The sequence below is a fragment of the Coturnix japonica genome, chromosome 4, assembly GCF_001577835.2.
Source record: "Coturnix japonica isolate 7356 chromosome 4, Coturnix japonica 2.1, whole genome shotgun sequence".
Lineage (NCBI taxonomy): Eukaryota > Metazoa > Chordata > Aves > Galliformes > Phasianidae > Coturnix > Coturnix japonica.
The window spans coordinates 36,970,259-36,989,742 of NC_029519.1; positions in this window are offsets into that span (position 1 = coordinate 36,970,259).

The window sequence follows — 19,484 nt, forward strand, 5'->3', positions numbered from 1 at the left end:
CTGTTCCTATTGCAAAGATCATTCTGCAAAAAATCCTTCAGAAGCCAAATTATACAAGGGCAGCATGCTCAGCAGATTTATACTCCTGTTTGTTTGCTTTATATTTTATCACAGAACCTTTTCACCAACAAGTGTATGTGGTGATGGTTTGTAGTGAAATTACCAAAACACCTGCAGTGAAAAAAAAAGAAAATCAAGAAGAGTCAAAAGCCACCAGGCTCCATTTCATAACTCAAAGCAAGAGCAGAGAGTGTTTGTAAGGATACCAGTGACTTGTCCTTTTAAAAGCCTGAGAAGCATAAAAATGCAAACGTCTTGACTCTCAAAAGCCAAGGTAATGATAAACCCTTTGAAATTTGGGTGAAAAGGTACAGATGGAGAAACGTCAGCCTAAAAATGCAGTATTGGATTAGCATCTGAGAATACAGTTTGAAGCTAAGCATTAAGGAAGTGTGCAATGGCAGTGGTCTGAGTTGAATGAAATGCAAATACTAGCAATAACATAAAGCATAATTGAATTTAATTTGTATTCATTTTTTAAAATCTTGTTTGCTAGAGAGAATGTGAGAGCCCACTTGCCTGGAACTGGGAAAAATATGCGTGAATGCTTGATAGCTGTAGTGGAAATGCTAAGTTGCGGCTTGAACTGGTGACTGAGCACCTGGTAGGAAGGTAGGGCCAGCCCATGAGAGCTCAGGTGCATGCAGTGCTCTTCCCAAACCTCATTTAAGGGCTGATGGTGGAGGCAAGGGTATTTTGCTGGAGATCCCTGCATACTTGAGGCCTTTTGAAGGTAAGTAGCTTCTTTAGTTTTGTGCCTGCAGCTGTTGCATTTGAGCAAACTCTCATTTGCTGCAGCCTGGGATCTTACTGCTCTGCTGTCATTACTATGCTTTCCATCATGTTGCAATAGCAATACAAAATTAGTAGTATTCGATACAGATTTTCTAAAAAAGCATTGAAAATGAGCAGAATTATAAGTCATACCTTCTTTTCCTCTTCCTCAGCATGTCTGACCTAAGAAGAAATGAGATGGGCTTCCATTACCCTGATATCTTACATCATATCACATGAAAGAACTTCCACTAATAAAATCTCAAGAAGTTGATCCATTCAGAATGACTTAAACATCACAGCAGCTCAAAGATATATTAATATGGATGACAAGTTGATCTCATATGATTCTGAAGAGAAGTCTATTTTAAAATGTCAAAACAACTCATTTCAAATAAGGAAAATGGAGTAGGTCAAAACCAAAACCTTCCTGCTTTTGTGTCATTTTCATTTAATTCTATGTTCAATATATACCCTCTTTTTCCCCTCTACTCTTTTTATGCTTTCTTCACGAGATTTCTTAAGTCAATAAGAATCTGATAATTTCTGTGGTTCAGTTAACATTTTGAACCTATGACGTCTGTGTGGATTTAAAATGAAATCAGATGAATTTATTTACCTTTGTTTACTAATAACCTAGATAAGAGTTTTCAAAATTATCCTTGTATTGACTATTAACTGCAGTAGTTCTGAATCTCCAGAAACAATTTGGCAGGGCACACTGGAGGAGAAACATCCAGACCCTAAACCACAGAATGGAATGCAGCTGGAGTAAGAGTCCAGGTAACTTGGCTTACTGGGAGAACCCCGCCCATCCCATCTGAGCTGGAGCGAAGGGACAGGAGCCTTGATCCTTTTGGATATGTGGTGAGTGTTGCAGATTGGAAACAGCAGAATAGCAATTGTATTCTCCTGTTGTGCGTATCCTGCTTAGCAAGTATATTTTTGAATAATATATCCATGAGTGGTTTGGTGCTTGTTCACACTGTACTTAAATTCCTCTGCAACAAGAACAAATTTAAAATATTACTACTGTCACCAAATTAATTAACTATGCTTGCACTATTCCCACAGGAGTTTTCAGGCAAAGAAACCCCCCTTTTATTTTTTTCTTTTATTTTTTTTTTCCCTGATACAAAAGTACATGTAATGAGCAATTTGTTGTAAGTATGAAATATACACTAGCTTTTGTGGGCTCCACTTTTTATTATTGTTCAGTAGATGTAATTTGAGGTTCTGCTGTCTCCACAGCTTCCTGATATTTGTTTTTATGATCTCTTCATGTTGTAGAATGATTTATTTCCAGCTGAAGATGCATTTTTCTCTTTATTCTATGATTGTTGTCATAAATTTTTTGCAGTACATTCTCTCATTTGTTTGGTGACTTGTAGCAATATTTATTCTACATTCTGATGCTTCTACTTGTACCTTCACTTCTTCATACTGTCTTTCAAATCTGAAGTGCATTGAACTTTTCACTGTACATTGTCTGTGAGAGAGAGTGAAAGAGAATTTTGTAAGGTTGAGCATGAAGTCTGGCTCTGTAATGGTGGATAGACATTCTTCTCTTGCTAATGTATTGCACATATACTTTTTGTTTTTAATTTTCACTACATATTTAACTCTTTTTAGTATCTGTTAATGAAGTATTAACTTTTCTACAGATAAGATTAAATCCTTGGAGGGATTTGAAATTAGAGGTATTTAGAATTGGGTATAGATATGAACATAAAGCTGCCTTAATTTCAGCATAAAAATCCTGATTAAAAGAAAGAGTAAAGACTTAATTGATGCCTCTAAAGTGATAAACCAAGAATGAAGATTTAAGAAGTAATTATTAACTGGGTGCTCTGGGTTCTTGGTTTTCATTTTACATCTCACCAAGATGCTTCATGATATGATACAATGCAGTTCTAAAGAATAATGGGGGAAAACTATTTAAATCACAACAGGAGCAGTAAGAGAGATATATGTCCATCAGAAGAAGAGCTATTTAGAGAAGCAGATCAGGAAAACAAAGGAAAAATGGGGATTTCTTGCTGTCTAAAAATAGCTATGAAGACATATTCTGATGTAGTTTGTACAAAGACTTTGTGATGAGGATACGGATGGGATGTGTGATAAGATTGAAGATTATCCAGCCCTAAAGAAAGGTGAAGGCTTGCTCCCACTGTAATTAGCTGCTTGTAATCAACAGTCAGGTAGAACCTGTATGGTAAAATAAACCAAACCAAAACAATCCAATCCATCATCTTCTTAGTTGTAGGGGTGGGGGGTGGGGGGGAGTATGTTTTTGGATCAGAACCCTTTTGTTTTAATTAGATAGCAAGGTATGGAGTCTCAAGGGGACTTGTGAAAACCTATATTTTTAGGCCTAGATCCTGCAAGCATATGGATGTTCACCTTCATATGACTATTATTGTGATATTCAATGAATGTCATGGACAATACTTTATGCAAATTGTGCAGTGAACTAGTTTTCACAGCTGCAAATCACTTTATATAACTTCCATTTATGATCTGCCTCAAGCAGTGTCAAGGGTAACACAGAGAATATTAAAACTTGTGTATGAAGTTGTTTTGTGAGTAGTTTCATGAGGGTTGTTCTTTTTTTGGGTAAGTTAAAGTATCTTAGTGTGGCCGGATGTCTGCCATCTTGCTTTGTATAAAAGTGTCTGGATCAATGAGAACACTAAATGTCTGAGTATGTGCTAAGAATCTTGTGTATTTCCTGTTCTGACTAAAGAACAGTTGGTGGAAGGAGAGGTCCAGAGCCTACTGGATAACAACATCCAAAAGAGGACTGGAATCTGAGAGCAATTGACATTTTAGATATCTATGTGAGAGGGGGCGTTGAAATATGGAAGCACTGTAGACCTTATCTTGTGCAGTGTCTGGAAGGTACCTTGACTCTTTCTAGGTAGAAGTGGATCAGGCAAGTGATTCTTTTGAGACAGCACTGAGGACACTCAGTGTCCATGATCTCTTGTTTATTTCTACTGTTATGTCTGCTAATCTTATTTAAGCCATGTTCTCTGCTGTTCTGTTGGGGCTTTAGTTAAAATACATACAAAAACAAACAACAACAACAGAAAACTAATTTATTTTTATTTTATTTATTTTATTTATTTATTTTCTGTTCAGTGCCTTTTTGGTTTAAAAAGGTAAAACTGAAAGAAAATTCCCTTTCGCTTCCCTGTTTTGAGTGGAATATATGGATACAGAAGGTGCATAATCAAATACAGTTTGAGAATTGACCTTAAAAGTGAAAATATGTTCAGCTAAACACCTATGTTTCTGGATTCTTGCTTACGTTCTCATCAAATTGGAGCTATCTCTTTTTTTTTGACTAATTCTGTGAGGTCTTTAGCCTGATTTTTACCAATGGTCACTTATACAATACCAATAATAAATATTACTGCTAATATCCCATTTTACAGCAAGAATCATATAATCAATTATATGAATTTCCATCTGAATATGCAAATGGGAAAACTATATTCAAATCTGATCCAGTCATAGAAAATATAAGAATATATAAGAGGTACTTAAAGTGCTACATTAGTAGAATATAACTTAAATTTGGAAGGCTTTCATCTGACACAAGGCTGATCCAGAAAAGTGTTTTATTTTTAAATTGTTGAGTAAAGCCATTTGCAAGGAGAAGCTGAAAAAGTGATGACTTGCTGTTTTTAGACATAATGAGGGGGGGACACAATGGATTTTATTGTAAAAAATTAATATGGTTTTTATTTTAAAAATATATACTAGATACGTTTCCTGTGCTTCATGGTATTGATGTCACACCGAGAGCAGTAGATGATGTGACATGGCACAGGGGCCTGTTAAGAAGGAAAGCACACAAAGCATAGGATATAGCTAGAATGATTGGGAGTTTCCAGTTTTTCCTGTTTGGCTTCCCATGTCAAATTTGCCTGCTTGTATGTAATACTAGATTTATGATGTAAAGTATGTGAGAGAAATAGGGAAGGAGAGTTGAAGAGGTGAGAAGGCTTTGGTATGAATGCAAGAGTGGAAAGAAAACACATCTGTAACCTTTTGAATTTCTATGAAAGGTATAAAAGGAATAAACAGCTTGGTGTTAAGACCATAAAGTCAAATAACATAGGATTAATTCTAGTTCATCACAGACTAAAAATAATTTCCTTTGAAAAACAAGTTGAACAAAGCCACTATGAAATTTTAAATAGAATAATTTTAGAAGTATACTGTTTACTTATGTACTATGAATTTATTTGTAATAGCAAACTGTGTTATTGGTAGTGGGAATTACTTTGTTGTAAGGCAGTTATGTCCAACACATAGCCTGCAGGCCAAGTGCAGCCCAGCAGTTTGCAATGTGGCTGCCCCTTGACCTTCATGATCATGACTGTGGCACTGCCCTGGGTGTGTGCCCATTACTCAGTAACTATCAAATCATCTGTGTGTGGTAGGCATTGTGTGGGCTGGAATCAGGGGAAGGGAAGTGCATGCTGTGTGCAACTCTGCCTCTCACACCTGTCTCATGCACTCTGTCACATTGAACCCCATGTGTAGTCTGTGTGGCATATGCTTGTGCTGCTTCTTGACAAAAATTCAGCAATTGTGGGTGCTAATATTACAACCTACATCATGGTATCTCTGGAAGAAAACAGAACTCAGAAAAAGACAAATCAGGGATGAAGAAAGTGTTCAACAAAAAATGAGCAGATGAGTTTTTGTTTCTTTTTTTTTTTATATAGGAGTTACATCGGTTTTCAAAAACATGCTGCCAAATTAGATGCTTATCAAGGAATGACAAAATAGGGGAACTGAAAAACAGTCTCATCTCAACAAAATCTTTTTTAAGAGTTAAAACTTGAGTGGACTCTATTGTAAAAACTAGTTATGTGGTAGCAAGTGTGATTGGGTGGAGAAATTATAATGGTAAGTTTGTTAAACTATATCTTGCCATGTTGTATCTGCCATGTTTAAATACATACATACATATATATATATATATATATTGTCTCACCAGAATGTAGCCAGATGATCTGAAGAAACAGCATTTCAGATAATAGCAGCATTTGAAATGAAACTTAAATAATGGCAAGCTCAATAAAAAATTCATGCATTTTGAATCCTTGGCTAAACACAGTCCTGTAAACAGTGAAAAATGTGCAGCCATGTTTTGTCCATTGTGATAATGGGGTTTGAGAATAGTTTTCAACATTTTTGAAAGAATCATCAATTTTGGGGGATATTCACAACTCCATTTTCAGTTGACATAAATAGGTTACTTGCACATTTTCAAATGCAATGTATAGAGTCGCCATCAGGTGTGCAATTCAAAGAAAAAAACTAATTTTAACTCTTCACTAGACCTTTATAAGACCTACCTTAGCAGATAAAAATATCCCATGATTTTCACAATCACATCTTAACCCTGTTGTTGCATTTATATTTGTGAACAAGTGTTTTCAAGGAGAAAGCACAGAAAAGGGTAATCCTTCATCAAAAATCTCTGATGAATGCCTTGAGAGTTCTCAAAGAATTGTAGCTGCTTCCACCTAACCAGACATTAATGCATTAATTTTACACAAAAAAACAAAAACAGTTAAATATACCAATGTTTTCATGTTTGTTCGTTTTCCTGTTTTTCACATTCTAATAGAAATGTTGGGGTTTTTTTGTGGTTTTTTTTGGGGTTTTTTTTGTTTGTTTTTTTTTTTGGGGGGGGGGGGGTTGTTTTTTTTTGTGTGTGTTTTTGTGTGTTTTTGTGTTTTTGTGTTTTAAGCTTTGTTACTTATGTATAATATATATTTTTACATGCAGTTCAAGATGATTCTTCTTCATTCAGTATGGCCCAGACGAGCCAAAATTTTGGATACCCATGTTGTGAGGTAATATGTAATCATAACAGATTTATTCATACATTTTTTTCTGGAAATTGGTGAGTGGTATCAGAATGGTAGCAGTTGGAAAATAAAAAAGGGTTATGCTGTTCTATGCATTCTATATGCTACACATGACTAAAATAGGGAAAAAACAAACAAAAATAAAAAACCTGACATTTGAAACTGTCTTAGGCTTTATTGATTCTTTACTGTTCCTCATAAAGCTATAGCTTAGGAAAAATTAGGAACAAAACATGCCTTGTGAGTGTGATGATAACATTTATTTATTTATTTATTTTTACAAGGTAAACTTTTAATTCTAGCTAAACTCTATATACTTTTTAAAGGAATTCAAAATTTCGCTTTCATTTACCTCCAAAATGATTAAGAATTCATTTTGCTAAGATCTCCAGGCAACTGTAGTAAATGACAAACACTCTGTTTTTTGTTGCTTTGCTGCTGGTAATACTCCTTCAAATAATAAATACCTCAACAATTATAACAATAAAAAGCCCAGAGAAAGAAACTGGGGGAAAGAAACAATAGATGATTTCTGTGGACATGTTGTTATTTACCAGCCAACAAAAAGTTGTAAATTGAGTTTAGGTGGCTCTGTGCAAAAGCTAGTATGTTACTTCATGTTCTGCTGTAAAGGAAGGAGTCTAATCCCCAAACTAAAGAATCTGCCTTTATCTCAGTACAGAGGTAAATGATGCTTAGAGTGCTGGTAGCACCCAGTGATGTGTTTCTGCTCTATGAGTAGTTGTGAACTTCACTGATGCAGACATCGGCATTAGCTGCCTTAGAGTCAGGGTAAACAGCTGAAGTCCCTTTTCGGGCATTCTGGTTCAGCAGCTGGAGACAGAAACAGTGCCTGAGCCAGTGGTGTCTTTGAGAGCAAAGTACCAAGGAACCAGCCAGCTGGTCTTGGGCATAGGTCCTGCCTTCTCTAAGCTGTCCTTGCCCATGTGAATCTGGGCCTCAACAGGGAGGAGAACAATTTAAAAAAAAAAAAAAAAAAAAAAAAAAAAGTTTTGGGATACAGTACAAAGGGGAAAAATGAGTTTCAGATTAAGGAAACATCTGTATTTTGTGCATTCAGCATGTAAGTGAACAGAATTCTTTGCTGTTTGTTTTATTAAGAATCCGTGAAAGACATACCTCGCTAGCAGGATCAATTTTCCCAGCTAAGAAAGGCAGTACATTAGATTAAAAAAAAAGTACTTTGTTTTTGGGGACTGGAGTAGGTGAAGCTAGTATTAGCAGTGAGATCCTTTTAGCAGCAAAGCAGACTGTGTTCACGTTACTGTTGAATCAATGTGCAGTAAATAATGGAAATGATCATAGATGTAAAAATAGTCAAAAGAAATTGATATGAGACTAAAAAGAATTAAACCGACTTAAAATTGAGCCAGGAGACTCCATGAAATGAATTAAAGCAGCATCTGGAAATTTCCCCAAAACAATTAATGATAAACTATTCTTTGAAACATCTTTTCTTAGTAGCAACTAAAAATTCTGTCTGTTCTTATAAAATGGATGGCAGCTGTGTGCTAACTGATATACACCAGCAGGTTTTTCAGGAGTAGAAGACATCAAGAAAACTTTGTCTAACTTGAAATTTGCTAACAGAGATGAGCACTTGGTGATTTGGGCAGTGAAACAATAGCCTTGAAAAGAAAATTAGAGAGACTACAGAAGTAAACTATGTAGATGAGGAATTGGTCCAGACAAGAAAGTGATTGAAAAAGACAGAACATTTGTTGAAGTTTTCCATCTTGTTTTTACTCAAAGGTGCCTGGAAGGGAGAGGTCAGATTACTTTAGCTAAGATAATACAACCCTCCACCTTTATATCTTTGAAGGAAAACTCCCTGGGAAGCTTATTTGGCACAGTTCACCATCCTAGTCCAAATGAATGGTTGGGGAGATGAGCAGATGAACAACATATGGTCAGAGACATGGAGCAGTTGTGAGAAGCACTGTTTGCTCTGAACCCTTAGGCACATTTCCATGTTAGCGGCTGAATGTCTTGTCTACCCCCTCATCATTTATTTCTAAATACTGTTCTTAAGCACATTTGAATAATTTTGGCTAGCAGAAGTAACTAAAAGCCTAAAAATACTGGCCTTTCGAATTATTTATGTGTTGACACTTGCAACCAAACATCTGTGCTTCTCTGAAAATTTATCATCCTGATAGATAGTCTCGTGAAACACCTTTTCCTGCTGTGGTGCCCACTTTTCCTCCTCTTTAGTAGCTATGAGATCAGAGCAGGTGTAGAGTTTTTCTCCATATTGCTGAACACAGTTAACATTTCTTCAGACTACAACTGTCTTTCTGCACAGGTGCTGTGCAAATGCTGAGCGCTGAGAGAGAACATAAAAGCTTTGCTCTTCCTTCAGCAGTATGCTGTAGTTTGAAGAGTCAATCCCAAAGGGATTAAGAAATTTCTTCCGTGAAAAATTGTTTTTCTTTAACTGGTGTTCGGATTGCTTCTACCCCAGAATGATAAATGAGGTCATCTTGCTTAAGTCTGTGTTACTTTCACATTATGCTACTGCAGCTCAATAAACACGCTTAAAGGAAAATCTCATTTTCATAATAGAAAAAAAAAAAAAAATAAAAAAATGCCTTTCTGATATGACTTGCACCATTTCAGGTCACACTGTTCTCCCTGCCATTTATTGAACTGCATTAGCATCACCTTCAGAGGAAGCAGGTCACCCTTTCTTTTATATGAACATACAAAGTGAAAAGGGTGGGTGAAGCAAAAGCAAGAAATTGCAATTAGTTTAAGTGCTGCTCTTAGAGCATTCTGGTCAAAATTGAGAACTGAAAGGAAGAAATAAGGGGGAGGAGGAGGGAACCGTTCTAATTTAACTGGTAAGTTTTCATTTAAATTTCAGTGCCTAAAAAAAGGCTAAGAAACTAGGATATGGGTAGTGTGAAACTGTCTTATCCAATATACCTTTTTATCTAGAAATAGTCTTAGGTAGTTAGTCAACATGATTGAAATACATGCTGAAATTTGTTCTTCCAGAAATATTTAATCTCCTTCTCTAAATGAAAGCTATTAATTAATGAAACTGTGATTGTTTTCATCCTCTCTTAGAAGAGGTAATTTGTCTGTAATAAAAAATGGCAGGATTATGCCCTGTATGCTGCTTTTCCTATTAAGTGACAATATTACTAAGGAAGATAACTAATGAGGTCCTTACATTTTACATTTATGAATACACTTACTCTAAGCTGTCCCTCTTCCTCAGAATTACAGCTGGTCTTACAAGTCTAATTTGAAATAAAATTTAGCATTCAGATGTGTGGATCAGCATTTCCAAAGTTGCTGGTGGTTGTGGGAAGGCAGTATTTGACATTAAAAAAGAGTATGCTTAGAGAAGCCATTGCAGATGTTTTCTTTTCTTGGGGAAAGGTTTGTCTTATTTTTCCTGCTTTGTTTGTTTGTTTTCCTAATTAATCATTCCAGCACCTTTGTTCATCTGAAATATATAACAACATTTGCCCCTTTGTCTGTTCATCTGTCAAAAATAGTAATTAAATAAAGAATACACAGTCTAAGGTAGACTATGATCGAAGCACACAGGGTATTTCTATCTACTAGAAGCAAGTAAATCTTTGCATAAAACTGTATTATCATAACAGATTGATGCCATAAGATTGTCTCTAGACCTTTCTGAAGTTTTCTTCTCTATCTGCAGCAGCTTTTACTTATCTTCATCCCAGCAACGAGGTATTTCAGTAATTCTCTGAGACATGGACATTCCTACAGATTTGATCAAGACATTTATGTCAGCAGGTCCTCCCAGAAGCTTGTCATAAGCAAACAAAAATCTTCATCCCTTTCAGGAGTGAAACAGATATATAGAGAGATATTTTAGTGGTTTTTTTTAGGATGTTTGGTGGGTTGTTCATCTTCTGAACTGACTGCCATGATGAAGAAGCTGAGAACTCATAGTCAATCATGTTTCCTCGCAATAGTTTCACAAGCATTTGTATATATTATTCAAAAGTGTGAAAGAAAAAATAAATAGTAGAGAATGTAAAGTATAGCCAGAAGAACAAAAAGTATTTATGTTTACTTAAACCCTTGAATCTGTTTATTTCAGCATTCAACTGTTGGATGTTGGCAAGCAGTAAGTATGGGTAGCATGTTTGTCCTTCCTATATGACATAAATAAATATATAAGATATCTTGAAAGAGAAATTGATTTTCCAATATTTGTGTATTTTGACAGGTATTTAATAGCACAATGAATGTAAAGCTGCTCTTGTTTTGTTTCAGTACCATATTAGGTAGAAGGGATGTTCTCTCCCTAAGCCTAAACTGGATCACGCTTCTTACACACTTAATAATACAGAACTGAGAGGAGTAGTTGATATAGCAAAGGGCTTTGGTGTCATTCAGAGAGACCTGAACAAACTGCAAAGTAGAGTGAAGAAGAACCTGGTGGGATTCAGCAGGGGAAGTGTAGATTCTTACAACTGGGGAGTAATAACTACATGCATCAGTACAGGTATGGGGATGAGCTGCTGGCAAGGAGCTCTGCATAGAAGGAACTGGGTAAACTGGCAGACAAGATGTTGTCCATGAGCCAGTAGACTGACACGGTTGACAAAATGTCTGATTGCATCCTGTGACGCATTAAAAAGTCTGTGGCCAGTGTGTCGAGTGAGGCTATCCTCCTCTCTCCTCTGTGGTGCTGAGGCCACGTCTGGAGTACTATTTCCAGTTCTGAGCTCCACAGTTAAGAAAGACAGGTTATTTCTAGAGTTCAGTGGGGGCCACAGATATAGCGAGGGGCTTATTACAACTCTCTTCTGTGGAAGGGCTGAGAGACCTGGGAATGTTCAGTGTGAAGCTGAGAATACTGAGGGGGGAAGCTGGGGGTTGGGGGTAGGGGGGTTGGGGGGGCTATCAATGTCAATAAGTATCTAAAGGACAGGAGTCAAGTGGATGGTGCCAGGTACTTTGCAATAGTGCCCAGCAACAGGACAAGGAGCAGTGGGTACAAACTAGGAGCACAGCAAATTTCATCTGAACAGGAGCAAGAACTTCTTTACTTTGAGAGTGACAAAGCATTGGAAGGGGCTGCCCAGAGAAGTTGTGGAGTCTTTTTCTCTGGAGGTGTTCAAAACCTGCCTGTATGCTTTACTGTTTAACCTACTCCAAAAAATCCACTTTAGCATGGGGCTGGACTAGATCTTTGGAGGTCCCTTTAAACTCCAACAATTCTGTGATTCTGTGGTGGCAAAATAATTAGAAATAGTACACTATGTAAAATGATTAAAATGGAGGAGTTAGTTATATAGAAAAAATGAAATAGTATATATATATATATATATATATATATATATATTATTTTTTTTTTAAACTAGGCGTACAAGATTTGACAGCATCAGCTCTGAATAAACTACAAATACTGTAATCTTTAAGTCCTTTTTACTTATGGACAAGCAGCCCCTGAGAAGAAAGATTAGCACTTATTTCACATCCTCTAAATTTTATTTACGATGTGCATAGGTTCCTAATGAGAACATGATGACAGCTTTATCACACAGACAGATAAAGTAAAACTCATTAAATAATGTTTCTAATACCATATGCGAGGAGGATCATAGGAGCTCCTTATAACTCAGAAATCTCAAAAAGTAAACTTACAGGATTAAAAAAAAAATCACTTTTTTAGTAGCAAAGACAGCACTGTAAGTAGTCAAAATTAATAACCTAATATTTGATTTCTACTTGAAATATGAGAAGACTTTAGTGAATTTTGTAAATCACTTTTTCAGCTTCTTACTGGTTCTTGAAGGTTTGTATTTGTTTTGAAAAGTTTATTGATTTGCATACGAATCTGTAAGCTGGGATCTATTTCTAGCTTTGCTTTTATGTAATGGATTACTTAACCTTTGAAATCAAAGAGAAAATGATGCCTACATTTTTCTGTCATCTTCTTGTAATTCCCATTTTAGGACAATCATAGAAAAAAAAATCGAGTCTTGCTAAGAAATAATATTATAGATTTATTTTTTTTTTTCATTTTATTTTTGGTAGGATTTAGAAAATACCATACATAAACATTTAAAGGATGTTTCTCAGGTGTTGAAAGTGTCAGTGTAAANCCAGACATTAATGCATTAATTTTACACAAAAAAACAAAAACAGTTAAATATACCAATGTTTTCATGTTTGTTCGTTTTCCTGTTTTTCACATTCTGATGGAAATGTTGGGGTTTTTTTGTGGTTTTTTTTGGGGTTTTTTTTTTTTTTTTTTTTTTTTGGGGGGGGGGGTTGTTTTTTTTTGTGTGTGTTTTTGTGTGTTTTTGTGTTTTTGTGTTTTAAGCTTTGTTACTTATGTATAATATATATTTTTACATGCAGCTCAAGATGATTCCTGTTCTCTTAATGAGACCCAGACAAGCCAAAAGGTTGGATACCCATGTTGTGAGGTAATATGTAATCATAACAGATTTATTCATACATTTTTTTCTGGAAATTGGTGAGTGGTATCAGAATGGTAGCAGTTGGAAAATAAAAAAGGGTTATGCTGTTCTATGCATTCTATATGCTACACATGACTAAAATAGGGAAAAAACAAACAAAAATAAAAAACCTGACATTTGAAACTGTCTTAGGCTTTATTGATTCTTTACTGTTCCTCATAAAGCTATAGCTTAGGAAAAATTAGGAACAAAACATGCCTTGTGAGTGTGATGATAACATTTATTTATTTATTTATTTTTACAAGGTAAACTTTTAATTCTAGCTAAACTCTATATACTTTTTAAAGGAATTCAAAATTTCGCTTTCATTTACCTCCAAAATGATTAAGAATTCATTTTGCTAAGATCTCCAGGCAACTGTAGTAAATGACAAACACTCTGTTTTTTGTTGCTTTGCTGCTGGTAATACTCCTTCAAATAATAAATACCTCAACAATTATAACAATAAAAAGCCCAGAGAAAGAAACTGGGGGAAAGAAACAATAGATGATTTCTGTGGACATGTTGTTATTTACCAGCCAACAAAAAGTTGTAAATTGAGTTTAGGTGGCTCTGTGCAAAAGCTAGTATGTTACTTCATGTTCTGCTGTAAAGGAAGGAGTCTAATCCCCAAACTAAAGAATCTGCCTTTATCTCAGTACAGAGGTAAATGATGCTTAGAGTGCTGGTAGCACCCAGTGATGTGTTTCTGCTCTATGAGTAGTTGTGAACTTCACTGATGCAGACATCGGCATTAGCTGCCTTAGAGTCAGGGTAAACAGCTGAAGTCCCTTTTCGGGCATTCTGGTTCAGCAGCTGGAGACAGAAACAGTGCCTGAGCCAGTGGTGTCTTTGAGAGCAAAGTACCAAGGAACCAGCCAGCTGGTCTTGGGCATAGGTCCTGCCTTCTCTAAGCTGTCCTTGCCCATGTGAATCTGGGCCTCAACAGGGAGGAGAACAATTTAAAAAAAAAAAAAAAAAAAAAAAAAAAAGTTTTGGGATACAGTACAAAGGGGAAAAATGAGTTTCAGATTAAGGAAACATCTGTATTTTGTGCATTCAGCATGTAAGTGAACAGAATTCTTTGCTGTTTGTTTTATTAAGAATCCGTGAAAGACATACCTCGCTAGCAGGATCAATTTTCCCAGCTAAGAAAGGCAGTACATTAGATTAAAAAAAAAGTACTTTGTTTTTGGGGACTGGAGTAGGTGAAGCTAGTATTAGCAGTGAGATCCTTTTAGCAGCAAAGCAGACTGTGTTCACGTTACTGTTGAATCAATGTGCAGTAAATAATGGAAATGATCATAGATGTAAAAATAGTCAAAAGAAATTGATATGAGACTAAAAAGAATTAAACCGACTTAAAATTGAGCCAGGAGACTCCATGAAATGAATTAAAGCAGCATCTGGAAATTTCCCCAAAACAATTAATGATAAACTATTCTTTGAAACATCTTTTCTTAGTAGCAACTAAAAATTCTGTCTGTTCTTATAAAATGGATGGCAGCTGTGTGCTAACTGATATACACCAGCAGGTTTTTCAGGAGTAGAAGACATCAAGAAAACTTTGTCTAACTTGAAATTTGCTAACAGAGATGAGCACTTGGTGATTTGGGCAGTGAAACAATAGCCTTGAAAAGAAAATTAGAGAGACTACAGAAGTAAACTATGTAGATGAGGAATTGGTCCAGACAAGAAAGTGATTGAAAAAGACAGAACATTTGTTGAAGTTTTCCATCTTGTTTTTACTCAAAGGTGCCTGGAAGGGAGAGGTCAGATTACTTTAGCTAAGATAATACAACCCTCCACCTTTATATCTTTGAAGGAAAACTCCCTGGGAAGCTTATTTGGCACAGTTCACCATCCTAGTCCAAATGAATGGTTGGGGAGATGAGCAGATGAACAACATATGGTCAGAGACATGGAGCAGTTGTGAGAAGCACTGTTTGCTCTGAACCCTTAGGCACATTTCCATGTTAGCGGCTGAATGTCTTGTCTACCCCCTCATCATTTATTTCTAAATACTGTTCTTAAGCACATTTGAATAATTTTGGCTAGCAGAAGTAACTAAAAGCCTAAAAATACTGGCCTTTCGAATTATTTATGTGTTGACACTTGCAACCAAACATCTGTGCTTCTCTGAAAATTTATCATCCTGATAGATAGTCTCGTGAAACACCTTTTCCTGCTGTGGTGCCCACTTTTCCTCCTCTTTAGTAGCTATGAGATCAGAGCAGGTGTAGAGTTTTTCTCCATATTGCTGAACACAGTTAACATTTCTTCAGACTACAACTGTCTTTCTGCACAGGTGCTGTGCAAATGCTGAGCGCTGAGAGAGAACATAAAAGCTTTGCTCTTCCTTCAGCAGTATGCTGTAGTTTGAAGAGTCAATCCCAAAGGGATTAAGAAATTTCTTCCGTGAAAAATTGTTTTTCTTTAACTGGTGTTCGGATTGCTTCTACCCCAGAATGATAAATGAGGTCATCTTGCTTAAGTCTGTGTTACTTTCACATTATGCTACTGCAGCTCAATAAACACGCTTAAAGGAAAATCTCATTTTCATAATAGAAAAAAAAAAAAAAATAAAAAAATGCCTTTCTGATATGACTTGCACCATTTCAGGTCACACTGTTCTCCCTGCCATTTATTGAACTGCATTAGCATCACCTTCAGAGGAAGCAGGTCACCCTTTCTTTTATATGAACATACAAAGTGAAAAGGGTGGGTGAAGCAAAAGCAAGAAATTGCAATTAGTTTAAGTGCTGCTCTTAGAGCATTCTGGTCAAAATTGAGAACTGAAAGGAAGAAATAAGGGGGAGGAGGAGGGAACCGTTCTAATTTAACTGGTAAGTTTTCATTTAAATTTCAGTGCCTAAAAAAAGGCTAAGAAACTAGGATATGGGTAGTGTGAAACTGTCTTATCCAATATACCTTTTTATCTAGAAATAGTCTTAGGTAGTTAGTCAACATGATTGAAATACATGCTGAAATTTGTTCTTCCAGAAATATTTAATCTCCTTCTCTAAATGAAAGCTATTAATTAATGAAACTGTGATTGTTTTCATCCTCTCTTAGAAGAGGTAATTTGTCTGTAATAAAAAATGGCAGGATTATGCCCTGTATGCTGCTTTTCCTATTAAGTGACAATATTACTAAGGAAGATAACTAATGAGGTCCTTACATTTTACATTTATGAATACACTTACTCTAAGCTGTCCCTCTTCCTCAGAATTACAGCTGGTCTTACAAGTCTAATTTGAAATAAAATTTAGCATTCAGATGTGTGGATCAGCATTTCCAAAGTTGCTGGTGGTTGTGGGAAGGCAGTATTTGACATTAAAAAAGAGTATGCTTAGAGAAGCCATTGCAGATGTTTTCTTTTCTTGGGGAAAGGTTTGTCTTATTTTTCCTGCTTTGTTTGTTTGTTTTCCTAATTAATCATTCCAGCACCTTTGTTCATCTGAAATATATAACAACATTTGCCCCTTTGTCTGTTCATCTGTCAAAAATAGTAATTAAATAAAGAATACACAGTCTAAGGTAGACTATGATCGAAGCACACAGGGTATTTCTATCTACTAGAAGCAAGTAAATCTTTGCATAAAACTGTATTATCATAACAGATTGATGCCATAAGATTGTCTCTAGACCTTTCTGAAGTTTTCTTCTCTATCTGCAGCAGCTTTTACTTATCTTCATCCCAGCAACGAGGTATTTCAGTAATTCTCTGAGACATGGACATTCCTACAGATTTGATCAAGACATTTATGTCAGCAGGTCCTCCCAGAAGCTTGTCATAAGCAAACAAAAATCTTCATCCCTTTCAGGAGTGAAACAGATATATAGAGAGATATTTTAGTGGTTTTTTTTAGGATGTTTGGTGGGTTGTTCATCTTCTGAACTGACTGCCATGATGAAGAAGCTGAGAACTCATAGTCAATCATGTTTCCTCGCAATAGTTTCACAAGCATTTGTATATATTATTCAAAAGTGTGAAAGAAAAAATAAATAGTAGAGAATGTAAAGTATAGCCAGAAGAACAAAAAGTATTTATGTTTACTTAAACCCTTGAATCTGTTTATTTCAGCATTCAACTGTTGGATGTTGGCAAGCAGTAAGTATGGGTAGCATGTTTGTCCTTCCTATATGACATAAATAAATATATAAGATATCTTGAAAGAGAAATTGATTTTCCAATATTTGTGTATTTTGACAGGTATTTAATAGCACAATGAATGTAAAGCTGCTCTTGTTTTGTTTCAGTACCATATTAGGTAGAAGGGATGTTCTCTCCCTAAGCCTAAACTGGATCACGCTTCTTACACACTTAATAATACAAAGCTGGGAGGAGTGGCTAACATACCAGAAGGCTTTGCTGCCTTTCAGTGAGACCTGAACAAGCTGCAAAGTAGAGTGAAGAAGAACCTGGTGGGATTCAGCAGGGGAAGTGTAGATTCTTACAACTGGGGAGTAATAACTACATGCATCAGTACAGGTATGGGGATGAGCTGCTGGCAAGGAGCTCTGCATAGAAGGAACTGGGTAAACTGGCAGACAAGATGTTGTCCATGAGCCAGTAGACTGACACGGTTGACAAAATGTCTGATTGCATCCTGTGACGCATTAAAAAGTCTGTGGCCAGTGTGTCGAGTGAGGCTATCCTCCTCTCTCCTCTGTGGTGCTGAGGCCACGTCTGGAGTACTATTTCCAGTTCTGAGCTCCACAGTTAAGAAAGACAGGTTATTTCTAGAGTTCAGTGGGGGCCACAGATATAGCGAGGGGCTTATTACAACTCTCTTCTGTGGAAGGGCTGAGAGACCTGGGAATGTTCAGTGTGAAGCTGAGAATACTGAGGGGGGAAGCTGGGGGTTGGGGGTAGGGGGGTTGGGGGGGGCTATCAATGTCAATAAGTATCTAAAGGACAGGAGTCAAGTGGATGGTGCCAGGTACTTTGCAATAGTGCCCAGCAACAGGACAAGGAGCAGTGGGTACAAACTAGGAGCACAGCAAATTTCATCTGAACAGGAGCAAGAACTTCTTTACTTTGAGAGTGACAAAGCATTGGAAGGGGCTGCCCAGAGAAGTTGTGGAGTCTTTTTCTCTGGAGGTGTTCAAAACCTGCCTGTATGCTTTACTGTTTAACCTACTCCAAAAAATCCACTTTAGCATGGGGCTGGACTAGATCTTTGGAGGTCCCTTTAAACTCCAACAATTCTGTGATTCTGTGGTGGCAAAATAATTAGAAATAGTACACTATGTAAAATGATTAAAATGGAGGAGTTAGTTATATAGAAAAAATGAAATAGTATATATATATATATATATATATATATATATATTATTTTTTTTTTAAACTAGGCGTACAAGATTTGACAGCATCAGCTCTGAATAAACTACAAATACTGTAATCTTTAAGTCCTTTTTACTTATGGACAAGCAGCCCCTGAGAAGAAAGATTAGCACTTATTTCACATCCTCTAAATTTTATTTACGATGTGCATAGGTTCCTAATGAGAACATGATGACAGCTTTATCACACAGACAGATAAAGTAAAACTCATTAAATAATGTTTCTAATACCATATGCGAGGAGGATCATAGGAGCTCCTTATAACTCAGAAATCTCAAAAAGTAAACTTACAGGATTAAAAAAAAAATCACTTTTTTAGTAGCAAAGACAGCACTGTAAGTAGTCAAAATTAATAACCTAATATTTGATTTCTACTTGAAATATGAGAAGACTTTAGTGAATTTTGTAAATCACTTTTTCAGCTTCTTACTGGTTCTTGAAGGTTTGTATTTGTTTTGAAAAGTTTATTGATTTGCATACGAATCTGTAAGCTGGGATCTATTTCTAGCTTTGCTTTTATGTAATGGATTACTTAACCTTTGAAATCAAAGAGAAAATGATGCCTACATTTTTCTGTCATCTTCTTGTAATTCCCATTTTAGGACAATCATAGAAAAAAAAATCGAGTCTTGCTAAGAAATAATATTATAGATTTATTTTTTTTTTTCATTTTATTTTTGGTAGGATTTAGAAAATACCATACATAAACATTTAAAGGATGTTTCTCAGGTGTTGAAAGTGTCAGTGTAAAGTTTTGTGCATCTTCTAATTTCTCATGCTGTTTGTTCATTTGTTTGTTTTTTTCTCTAGAACATCAAGATTCACATCCACTCTAGTTTTTTTTTTACTTCGTAGCAAGCCTGTGAAATATTGAGTTTTATACCTACTAACTCATTGAATAGTAGATTTCCTACTTGTTGCTTG